We start from the raw sequence: 12,895 nt of genomic DNA on the forward strand, positions 1-12,895 counted from the left end.
GTCGGTCACTACTGACGTACGTCTCCGTTCCGAGACGTTTTGGTTTATGGTTAATGTTGGGGTGTGCTAGCAAAGCAATTCATTCTGAGGTAATCTTAATTTCAAGTAGATTTTACTTACATTTTTTGAGTATAAAATCAACAGACTTCTTCAGGCGAGATCTTCGAGCAGCTGCTGATGTCTTCTTTGGCTTCAGACATTGCTAACACTGAGGAAAACTGCACTAGGTAGAGTTGTGGAGTTACCGGTGCTGTGAGGTGTTAGTGCACCTGTCACTCATCTTTATTTTATTGCAGGACCTATATAACATACAAGATCAGGGAAAATACCACTTGTATCTTTAACAATGAACAATAATAATGAAAAAAAAAAAAACATAAAAATGTGTTTGTATACATCATCGTTTGGAATTATATACACAAAGCATGATGACAAGGTTAAATATTTTGAATACATAATGTATAAAAGTATTTTATTTGTAAGCCTGAGGGATGAAACTAGAGCTAATTCAACAAGAAAAAGGGGAAAAATTTTGATTTATGCTTGTGGATGGACATTTTTGCATATAAAATAAAGAAATTAATAACATATTCACACGAATTTGGGTATTTGTAACAAAAAAATAAACTCACATTATAAAAATATAAGAACTTTAAATTTACCCAAAATATATTAGTTGTAGCCTACTACAATTACAAAATTACTGGCAGTTGTTTCTTCAACAAGACCACAAAATAAGCAGTTTATCAATATCAAGATATTAACAGGTAGAATAATTAAACCTGTATTTCATATCTTTTAAGTTGTTGCACTTGTGATGACGTCATAGGGCACATGATAACGTCAACATGGAGGATTATTTTCGGATCTCGCATACTCAACGAGATTTGGCTGTTAAGTACCTACTCTTTTGGCGCTCGTTAAGTAAGTACTTATTGAAATTAACAGTGGTGTAATGTAACGAAGTAATAATACTTCGTTACAGTACTTAAGTATTTTTTGGGAGAATCTGTACTTTACTTGAGTTTTTATATTTCTGTCAACTTTTACTTTTACTCCACTACATTTCCTAAATAAATTATATACTTTTACTCCGATACATTTTCCCAAAGCATTTTCGTTACTTACTACAAAATAAAGTCGGAAGAACACAGACTGCAAGCAAGCATGTGCAAACAAGTGCTCGCACAACCGCGGTTGATTTAATTTTCCGGGTTGCGTCCCTTGCTGGAGCGGCTGAGAAGAGTGCGCTGTCATTACGAGCATAGATTATGAGACATTACGAGAGCGGCCTCTAGAGGCGAAATAAAAACTATCACTGATGCCTCGTATGGTTTCTTTTGACACGTGATGTGAGGCTTCGCGCTGCACAGAGCGGGTCACTTCAAAACGATTTAAAACGGACAACAAAACGGTATGTTATACAATGTACACTACAGTACATGTTTTCATATCACTATAAAGTAATTAGTTTGTTGACTAGATGCTGCATTAGTGGAGAACAGTATGTTTGTCGTCGAGGCTGACATTAGTAGTAACCTCAAGCGGTTAAAACAATGTGACAAAAAAAAAAAAACAAAACAAAAAAACACCAACTGTTTAATGTCAAGATTGTTACCATTCATTTGCATTAGTTTATAACTATTTGTTCGCTGTTATGCATTCATTATCCGGCGAAGTTGCATATTTAAACTGTATTCTCATACAGCGACAGAAGAATAACAAATCAGAAATGTAGCCTATTCAATTTCAGTTTTTATCGGCACTGTAACACATATTTTGATTAGATAATCATCAATGTTTCTAAAATAGAGCCAAATAATGTGTGAAAGTACACATATAATAGACCCATGCTATGCCTTTGTGTGTAAAGATGGTAATTTTTAAGAATGACTGTTTGGATTTATATGAAATAGTAACATTTTACAATAAGAGTACATTTGTAACATTGGTTAAGGTTAATAAAAGTATTGTTCATTTTTGATTTCATCATTTAAATTTTAACATTTTAAAGTTGTCTCTTGCATTAGTTATAATGCACTATAAATTAACATGAACAAATCATCAATGCATAATTAATATATTAGTATTTTTTATGAATAAAAATTACAATAAACCTTTAGCCAATTTAAAGAAACAAAATGTAAGAGTTAAAACTGAACACAATGTTGCTGCTCAAACTGTGTATAGAACAATTTTTAATATTTTTTTTTTTGCTCCTTTTGTATTTTACATTTACTTGTACTTTTACTTTCAATACTTAAGTACAAAAAATATCACATACTTTAAAACTTTTACTCAAGTAACATTCTAAACAGCAACTTTAACTTCTACCAAAGTCATTTTCTGGCAAGATATCTATACTTTTACTCAAGTATGGTTTTCGAGTACTTTATACACCACTGGAAATTAAGTACCTACTCATTGAGTAGGCGGTTTCGGACGCATGCCAATGAGTATGTACTGAAAGTTCAAGATCGAGTACTAATTTGCCAGAGTTATGTTCTGTAGGTCAAACATAGGCTCGTGTTTGGATGAAGTAAGATCAGAATGATCTAAATTTTAAAATTTAAAATTACATTTAAATTTAAAATTTAAATGATCTTAAATGGGTATGTATTGAAAGTTCATGATCGAGTACTAATTTGCCAGAAATATATTCATTAAGGTCAAACAGGCAATACTCTATTGCTGACGTATCATCAAAAGGAGTCAAACAGTTTATATAAAAAGTTCATCATTGAGGACTAATTTGTGAGAAATTTGTTTGGTAAGTCAAAATGGGTTCATGTATGGCTGAAGTAAGATCAGAGTGAATCAATGAGTTTGTATTTGAAAGTTCAAGATCAAGTACTAATTTGCCAGAAATATGTTCATTAGGTCAAATATGGACTACAGTATGGCTGATGTGACATCAGAAGGCAATAGTAAGTATATGTAAAATTTCAAGATCGAGTACTCTTTGGCCAAAAATATGTGCGTTAGGTCAAAAATTCAGTACTCTATAGATAACATTTCATCAGAAGGAGTCAATGATTCAGTTTAGAAATTTCTTGATCGAGGACTAATTTGCCAGGAATATGTTCAGTTGCTCTAATATGGATTGCCTGATGGGTGACGTTACATCAGAAGGAGTCATTGAGTTTGTTTGAGTACTATTTGGCCAGAAATATGTCCATTAGATCAAATATGCAATACTCTGTGGCTGAAATATAATCAGGAGTCAATGAGTATGTATAGAAAGTTCATGATTTGAGGACTATTTTGCCAGAAATATGTCCAGTAAATCAAACTTGGGCTCATCTATGTCTGAAGTAAGATCAGAATAAGTCAATGAGTATATATTGAAAGTTCATGATTGAGTATTAGTTTACCAGAAATATGTTCATTATGTCAAACAGGCAATACTCTATGGCTGGCGTGTCATTAAAAGGAGTCAATTAGTTTATATAAAAAGTTCATCATCGAAGAAATTTGTTCAGTGGGTCAAAATGGGTTCATATATGATGAAATAAGATCAGAGTGAATCAATGAGTATGTACTGAAAGTTCAAGATCGAGTACTTTTGGGCCAAGAATATGTTCATTAGGTCAAATATGGCCTACAGTATGGCAGATGTGCGATCAGAAGGCGGCAGTAAGTATATATAAAAAGTTCAAGACAGAGTACTCTTTTGACTCCCTCTGATGTTACTCTAGCCATACAAAAGTCCATATTCATGACGTGATTAAAATGTTTCTGTCCCTATAATCCTTGATCATGAACTTTATATACCTGCGTCACTCTGATGTTACTTGACCTAATGGAAATATTTTAGCAAATTAGTCCTCGATCATGAACTTTCTATAGATACTCATGGACTCCTGATGATACGTCAGCCATACAAGTATTAGCATATTTCACCTATCAGACATATTTCTGGGCAAAGAGTACTTGATCTTGATCATACATTACAATTGACTCCTTCTGATGTTACTTTACCCATACAGAAGTCCATATTGAACATATTTCTGGCAAAGTAGTCTTGATCATGAGCTTTCTATACGTTTTCATTGACTCAAGATTATACGTCAGCCACAGAATTTTTCATATTTGACCTAATGGACATATTTCTGGCCAAAGACCACTCCATCTTGAACTGTTTATACATTATCATTGACTCCTTCTGATGTTACTTCACCCATCAATCAGTCCATATTAGACCAACTGAACATATTTCTGGCAAATTAGTCTTCGATCTAGAAATTTCTACACTGACTCAATGACTTCTTCTGATGTCACATCAGCCATACTGTAGTCCATATTTGACCTAATGAACATACTTCTGGGCCAAAAGTACTCAATCCTGAACTTTCAATACATTCTCATTAATTGACTCTGATCTTATACTTCGGCCATATATGAACCCATTTTGACCTACTGAGCAAATTTTTGGCAAATTAGTCCTCGAGGATGAACTTTTTATATAATCTCATGGACTCCTTTTGATGATACGTCAGCCATAGAGTATTGCCTATTTGACCTACTGAACCTATTTCTGGCAAATTAGTCCTCGGTCGTGAACTTCATATACACACCTATTGACCCCATCTGATGTTACATCATCTAGACAGAAGTCCATGTTTGACGTACTGAACATATTTCTTACTCAAGTGTGCTCGATCATGAAATTTCTATACATACTCATTGCTTCACTCTGATGTTATTTCAGACATACATGAGCCCATTTTTGAGTTACTGGACATTATTTCTGACAAATTAATCCTCGATCATGAACTTTCTATATATACTCTCTGAATCCTTCTGATGATACGTCAGCCGTAGAATATTGCATATTTTATCAGAAGGTCATATTTCTAGACAAAGAGTACTCAATTTTAAGCTTTAAGCGCTCTTGGGCTAGAAATGTGTTCCTTAGGTCAAATATGGACTATTGTCTGTCTGAAGTAACACCAGAAGGAGTCAATGAGTCTGTACAGAAATTTCATCATCAAGGACTACTTTGCCAGAAATTTGTTTAGTAAGTCAAAAATGGATATATATATGGCTGAAGTAAGCCCACATGGAAAGAACCTATATGTGGATATATGTGCATATATGAAACCTATATGCAGTGTATATGCACATATATGCTGCATATATGCACATATATGATAATATATATGCTGCATACATGCGTATATATACTGCATATATGCCCTATATATACTGCATATATGCGTATATATGCCACATATAGGCAAAATTGAGGTGCATATATGTGCATATACAGGAAATATAGGTCTCCTGTATTGCTTCTTCATATCCACAATTCCACATATCTATATAGGTAATGGCAGGATCTGGTCATTTTGTAGCTCATATCTCATTTTTGACTGTCATACATGATGCCTAGCTCATATTTTCTATTATCAAGGCAAAAACTAAGAATTAATGAAAAAAAATGATGCAAGAACTTATGTATGTGCGAACACGTGAAATTGGTATCACATGTAATTGCCATGTTATGGAATTTAACTACACTCTAAAAAAATTGGTTCCTCAGCGGTTCTTTGGGGTGGTTAAGGTGCTATATAGCACCACTGCCATAAAAAGAACCCGTTAAGCATCTGTATAGTTCTTTAAAGGTTCTCTAACTCTATTCTCTTAGTTTAGGTGGGGAAAGGATTAAAAACAACATTAAATTACAGTGTATTTTTTAAACATAACCTGGTTCTCAACCTTTTTGTCCCCAAGCCCTCTGTAAAAGTGAATATGGGTGTAAGTTGGATTGCTATAACTATTTGAGTCTAATTACTTCTTTCTGCGAATTGCTCTCAATATTGTACACTCAACTAAGTTACTCAAATACCTCACTTTCAGCCAAAAGATAATTTCTCTTTAAGGACCCCATGACAGACGTTTTTTTTTCTGACGTCATGACTCGCGAGCCTTTCTCGAGTTTTCTGCTCGGTCGCCATTAATTTCCCCTGGACTCGATGAATTAAGGTAGGTTGTGAACATGAATACTAACGAAATCGTATCTAACCGAATTTTTGAATTTGCGTGGCCTGCAGTATAACTGTATATATAAATATACTTTTCTATTCTATACAAGATGTTGGATTTGCTCGTTTTATTATAAAGAAATGTATTCAGTTTGGACCATGTAAGTATGTCTCTAAATAATTTTTAAAAGAAACGTCTCTACCGTGTATGTAGCGTATACTATTTGAAATGCTGCGGGCAGGAAGTGCGTGGGGAGCGGGAGAGACGCTCGAGTCGAGGCTGAGGGGATCCTCGCATTACAATTATTGAGTTTAGGTTTTTAAATTAATGTTTGTCAGTTCTTTTATTTGTCTTTTTCACGTTAGCTCTGATTTATTGATCTATTTGTTCGACCAAAATGACGAAGAAAGTCTGTGAGTAAAGACATAGTTAAGGCTTATTTCATTTGACTAGCGCGAGGTGTTTTTTTTTTTATCCTGTTTTTTTAGTAGAATGAAATGGTTCCATATTTACACAACTAATCGGTCTTTGTCAGGTGACGTCACACTCGTGAAAACCGAAGTGCATTATGGGTGTCGCCGCCATTTCTGAGGTATCCAAACAATCTCTGTATCAGTGCAGAGTTGTTTCTTCTTTGGCTACTTTTCATTGTAAAAATGGCACACTTTTGTTGTGTGAAAAGCTGCAATAATATGTCCCACGATAGAAAATGTCAAAAACTTTACTACGAGATTAGATTTAGTCGGTTTCCTACTTGAAAAAAGGCTGTACGGAGAGTATGTAGAGGCAATAACAGGCGCTGGATCGCATGGGTTGCCGCGGTGAGACATCACTTTCGTCAAGATATCTCCATTCATGTATGTTTGCTTTCTACATTTCACAAAGGTAAGTTAGAGGTTTCTGTTTTCTAAAGTAGAAAACGTTATAGCAACGCATTGTTTTGGATTGTATGTGCTATGAAACAAGTCAATTTAAACTGAATCCCTTTACTTGAATATGTCTACCTTTTTTTTCTTAATTTTGCTACAGCATTTTTATACTTAAGGTACGACATTTTTGCTCTGTATCCATATACTGATTCTTATTTTCTGACTACTTTTTACAGCTGTGGTCTGTGGACCTTTTCATTTCATTGCAGATCAGCCTGCTTAAAGATTATGGAGACTGACCCCAACTGGACACCATCCCTCCCTACATTAAGGCCACATCAGCATTAAACACAGGCTGTGTCTCAATCAGCTCCCTAGTTCATTAGTTAGGGCACTGATCAGGACGGTCTCAGTCACAAAATTTGTATACACAATATACTGATTCAAGAGCTCAGAGCTGATTGAGATGCACACACAGACGTAAGGAAAAACAATCCAGTCAGCTACTTGGGTAAAGTTGGTTTTATATTTGCACATTCAGACTTCTGATAAATTGAGACTTTCCAATAAATATGCAATAAATTAATGTTTGCGAATTTTAAGCAGCGACATGATATTGACAACCAACGATTGTCAACTTATAACATTTTTCACAGTCGATCAAAATAGGCAAGTATTGTTTAATGACATATTTACTTGTGAATGTCCACTGAATGTCCAGTGTAGTGTGATTAACAAGGCTATTGAATACGGATGTGCGAATATAAAACCAACTTTACCCAAGTCAGTCAGCTAACACTATGGTCCATCAGGCTGGAGAGAGTGATCATCTTCACACTGAGAAGATGCAGGAGGCTGGAGGAGATGGTGATCTGCATGTGCAGAAGTAAACCGACTTGATATGTACAGGATGTCTGATGTTTGTTTTGGAGATGTTAATGTACTATACGGGTCTGCCAAACCTGGGAACCTTTATGGCGTTATTACAATTTTTTTTTTTTTTGTGCCTCTGCGCATGTTTGAATCTTTTGTAGAATTGTAGTGTAAAAATGTGCTGATGCTTTATCCAGTCTTGCATGAACAATAAAGCATGTATAATAAAATTTTTCAGGGTGATTTGTAGATTTATGTTATATGCACTTATAGTATTAATAGGATAATTAATAATATACACAATCTATAAATCAGATATTTAACTTGCATGACATATCTTTGTTTTTATTATTATTAAGGCTTTTGGACAAAAAAAAGACTCATAATGTCATTGACCCAGACAACACAGGTAGATGGAGGACAATAATTTACAAATTATTTTGGCTCTAAAAGGTATACTATATCAGAATGTACTATAATAAAATACACTATTAAATTCTACATCTCTGATGATGCCTTGTTTATTGGAACAATGTTTATAGTGTTATACATTGGTTTATGTACTTAATGCAATAAAGAAAAAAATGCATGAAAAAAAGGGTAGTATTAGTTCAACATTCTTCCTGATAACACGAAACCATCCTTAATCATGTATTTGTTATATACGGTAGTTAACACGACATCATCATCATTATCGTTACTATACTGTTATCGCAGTCCTTCCTTCAGAACATAAATAAATCCTGCACCCATTAGTGAAATATCTGTGAGCTTCGAGGGATTTATAGTTTTTAAATTGTTCACTATGCGTTTATGCCATAAACAAGACAGTTAACAATATTTAAGTATGATGATTTAGGTAGCAATGCGGGGTCAGTAGCACTCCAACTTACTGCAGTCAGTTCGTACAGATCTATGTTATGAATGGATGGAAATTTCTCCAAATAACGGTCCCTGGCATCTTTGGTGAGTTTATCGCGATATGAAATTTTAACTTTGTTCTTGTGCTTTTTCATATTTGCGAGTTATATGCTTGTTATCTCAACTCGTGTAATCTCTTTCATTCTCACAGTCAGCAGGGATACCACAAATATGGCGCCGCGGTGACGTCACACACAACAAAATCACGTGTCTGACAAAGACCGATTAATGCAGCAAACAAGTTTTTTTCATTTATAAACACTGATTCCCCTCCCCCTTTTAAACTCTTCAAAGACTAAGGACACTTTGCAATAACTTTACATGGTAAGTAATTTCTATAAAAACGGCTATAATTGTTAATAGATAATATGAATTACCAATGTTGGACATGTTTGAATAAAATCCATCTAATGCTGTCTATTGACTTGAATGTTATCCTCATTAACAAACTTTAGACTAAGAATTATCCATTCCAAAACATTCATCAACTCCCTCTTATGCCATCTCAAATGCATGTGACTTTTTTTTTCTTGTTGTTTTGTATTAATTTTGTATTTATTTATTTTTTTATTCTCACAGTGACAGTAGCCATTCACATTACATTAATCACAGAAGATCACAGTTCCAGCTAAAAATATTTACTGTTTTACTGAAGAAATAAAAAAGTCAACTTGGATGGCCTGATGGTAAGTAAATTAACAGCTAGCTTTCATTTTTCGGTGAAATATCCCTATAATCAAGAATGATTAAATATATTGGGGTATAAAGCTAATTTATTAATTGATGCATGTTTTATTTTCAGACTTATAATTATGTATTTTAAATTCATAATTTTAAATGAAACCAATGACTGATTCAGATGCATTTCTTAATTGCAAATCTGTAATATTTTAGCACTGACGAAGGCCTGTGTGCTGAAACGCATTGGAAAAATAAAGAATGGATTTTTTTTAGCTCCTTTTTTTATTTATTTATTTTTTGGGATCCCTCAATGCCACAAGTGTTGCTGGTATTGTCCATAAATATATTAATTGCAAATTTGGCCAGTCATTAATACAAATTATTTTTATATTTTCTTGTCCTTTGCTATTGCATATCTGCAAAAAATTGATTCCCTATTACAGATTATTGTGCTTTTTTTTTTAAAGAAGAAAAATAATCACAATTGCTTTATCACAGAATGAAAACATTTACCTGAGAAGTGTGTCCTGAAGGCCCTTATCTTTTTCCTGAGAGAAAGTCCTGAAGACCTCATCAAGGAGTACTTTCTGAGTTGAACGTAAGCCTATTCTATTTTGGTTTATTTTCAGAAAAATAAGTCTAAATTTGTGTATTTTGTAGTTATGCTAGCAAAAGGTGACCAAATATATATATTTTTTTTTTATGTTCACTATTTTAGGATAACCCGACAGATGATTGAGGAGCAGCTCACCATGGCGATGTTCATTATTTGGAAGGAGCGGGAGAAATTCATGAACCATCTGCTGACATTGAGGGAGTTAAAGTTTTGAATCAACTTACTTCAGTTACATCAGCTTGTGCCCTGCTTCTAGGTATGGTATACATCATCAACCTGGCTTGTCCAAAACCCCTTTGATTTACTTTGTATGTGTATGTTAGAGCTGCACAATTTATCGTAAAAAGATCGCAATCTCGATTCAAACACCCACGTGATCCTACTTTATTATTGACAACGATTCGCCTGCGTCTGTTAAACCTTTGACAAAAATCCTACCGGAACATTCGGTGTTCATGCTGCCACTGATCCAAAAACAGCAGTTTTGAACCACACTGTAGTTATTCAAGGATTTGGTTATTTGATTTCTTTTACAAATATTAAAATTATCACAGAAGTAATAAGATAAAAGTTTACAGTTAGGATATAATCACTGGACATTAGATAGCGATCAAAATAGAGCAAATCGAAACTAACTTGGTGCTTCAAATAACTGTTGTATATAAATTACCTTGTTAAGCCACTAGGTGGCAACCAGTGACGTTGTCATTGAATCATTCATTCAATAGATTCGTTAAGGTTAAACCCTGATTCATCCAGTAGTGAAACAAGTATTTATTAATGAGCTATTAATATATTCAAAACCATTTTTTTTTTAAATAATTCATTCAAATTAAACATTTTCCAGCAATTAATATTTTGCTAGAACTAGTAAATTAAGTGTTATTTTTAGAATCGTGGGAGAATTGCGATCTCTATTTGCAACCAAAAAATCATGATTCTCATTTCATCCAGAATCCTGCAGCTCTAGTGTATGTCTCGTACAAATGTGTAGTTGTACGAATATCCAGTTGTGTTGTTTGAGAATTGCTTTGATTTGTGCAAGGGTAATCAGCTTTAAAGGATTAGTTTACCCAAAAAATGGAAATTCTGTCATTAATTACTCACCCTCATCATTGGAGGGACAGAAATCTCTCAGACTTTATCAAAAAGATCTTAATTTGTTTTGAGTTCAGAAAAAGCATATGCATAAAATACGAAGTATACTTTGGGCTTTACACACAGTAATGAATGTTTAAAAAACAAAACAAAAAAGTATTGGGTAAAAGCATCCCGCATGTTATGTTAACCTAATGATGTTATTTTGTTTAAAGGCCTACAGTTGGAAGCAGCTGTTCTCCTCTTGCCTGCACTGTTCAAGGTGGACCTGGGGTTGCTGTTTGACATTGAGGTGAGCCATGAACAGTTGACTACAGTGTGTGAAGCACAATCTAATCAAAGCACGACACTTATTGCACATTTTGCTATACAAATGATAATACACAAATTATTCTCTCAATGTGAAGAGAAAATTACATTCATTTTCAGTTAATGGCCAAAAGTATTTGAGCAGTTGTATATGACAGTAGTTGAAATTAATTTAGCTTATAAGGTTTGCCTTTCAAATAAATATGTGAAGATGATTAATGCTATTATCCCCTCTTCTCCAGGGCCATGCTCAGACCAGCCCTCCTGTCATCCCAACACCTAAGATAGTGCCTAAAGTCTGCGGGAGGATCATCTCATGCAGTATGACCACATTTTGTTCACGTTGGATGGCCAGTGAGGACATCTTGATGGCACTGGACCTCCTCCTATGTGTATATTTTGCATTTGGAATCGAATCCAATCCAGAATCCTAAAGGACTGAAAAAGACACTGACCTTTTTGAAGTGTGTTGTTTTGAAATTGAAGGATGCAGACGGACTTCCTGTCACTGTAAATTGAGTGTACAACTCAATCTGTGAGTAGAATTTCAGAGTCAATATTCTCTCTTGCTCCCTTTCTTATAGTTTTAGTTCCAGTTTCTATATTGTTTTTGAAATCATGAAGGACTTACAAAAATGTTAGTTTCTATATTTTGGACTTTTATTTATGTTGCCTAGCAGGTTTTTTTGTCTTATTTTTGTTCTTGTACTATATTTTTTGTTTTGTACTATTTGATTGCTCTTGGGTAAATAAATAATGTACATTTCTACATTTTGGACTTTTATTTATGTTGCCTAGCAGCTATGGATTTTAATTTTACTATTATAGGTGAACATATAGGTGCATATATATATATATATATATATATATATATATATATATATGTGCATATATGTACCTATATAGGTATATGTATGCACATATATATGTGTATAAATATGTGTACATATATGTGTACATATATGCGTACATATATGTACATATATGTACATATATGTACCTATAATATAGGGAAACAGCCAATTTTATATATGTCACATATATGCAAATCCTATATCAAAACCTATATTGAAACATATATGTTTATATAGGTTTTTTCCATGTGGGAGAAAGCATTGAATCAATGAGTATGTACTGAAAGTTCAAGATCTAGTACTAATTTCCCATAGATATGTTCTGTAGGTCAAACATAGGCTTGTGTATGGATGAAGTGAGATCTGAATAAGTCAATGAGTATGTATTGAAAGTTCATGATCAATTACTAATTTGCCAGAAATATATTCATTTAGTTCAAACAGGCAATACTCTATAGCTGATGTATCATCAAAAGGAGTCAAATAGTTTATATAAAAAGTTCATCATTGTGGACTAATTTGTGGAAAATTTGTTTCGTAAGTCAAAATGGGTTCATATATGGCTGAAGTAAGATCAGAGTGAATCAATGAGTTTGTATCGAAAGTTCAAGATCAATTACTAATTTGCCAGAAATATGTTCCTTAGGTCAAATATGGACTACAGTATGGCTGATGTGACATCAGAA

At 33.8% G+C, this 12,895-nt stretch overlaps 1 long non-coding RNA gene across 3 annotated transcripts; it reads left to right on the forward strand.

Moving 5' to 3' along the window:
- The first annotated feature begins 5,982 nt into the window (after positions 1-5,982).
- On the forward strand, positions 5,983-12,049 carry LOC137021160 (uncharacterized). Of its 3 annotated transcripts, none has more exons than XR_010895288.1 (6): positions 5,983-6,148; positions 9,231-9,337; positions 9,831-9,930; positions 10,051-10,204; positions 11,262-11,338; positions 11,598-12,049. It is a non-coding gene; the product is annotated as an uncharacterized lncRNA (long non-coding RNA). The 3 variants fall into 3 exon arrangements; XR_010895289.1 differs by lacking the exon at positions 5,983-6,148 and adding an exon at positions 8,876-8,975; XR_010895287.1 differs by lacking the exon at positions 5,983-6,148 and having other exon boundaries at positions 9,012-9,337.
- The last annotated feature ends 846 nt before the right edge of the window (positions 12,050-12,895 follow it).

The sequence above is a fragment of the Chanodichthys erythropterus genome, chromosome 6 (assembly GCF_024489055.1).
Source record: "Chanodichthys erythropterus isolate Z2021 chromosome 6, ASM2448905v1, whole genome shotgun sequence".
Taxonomy (NCBI): domain Eukaryota; kingdom Metazoa; phylum Chordata; class Actinopteri; order Cypriniformes; family Xenocyprididae; genus Chanodichthys; species Chanodichthys erythropterus.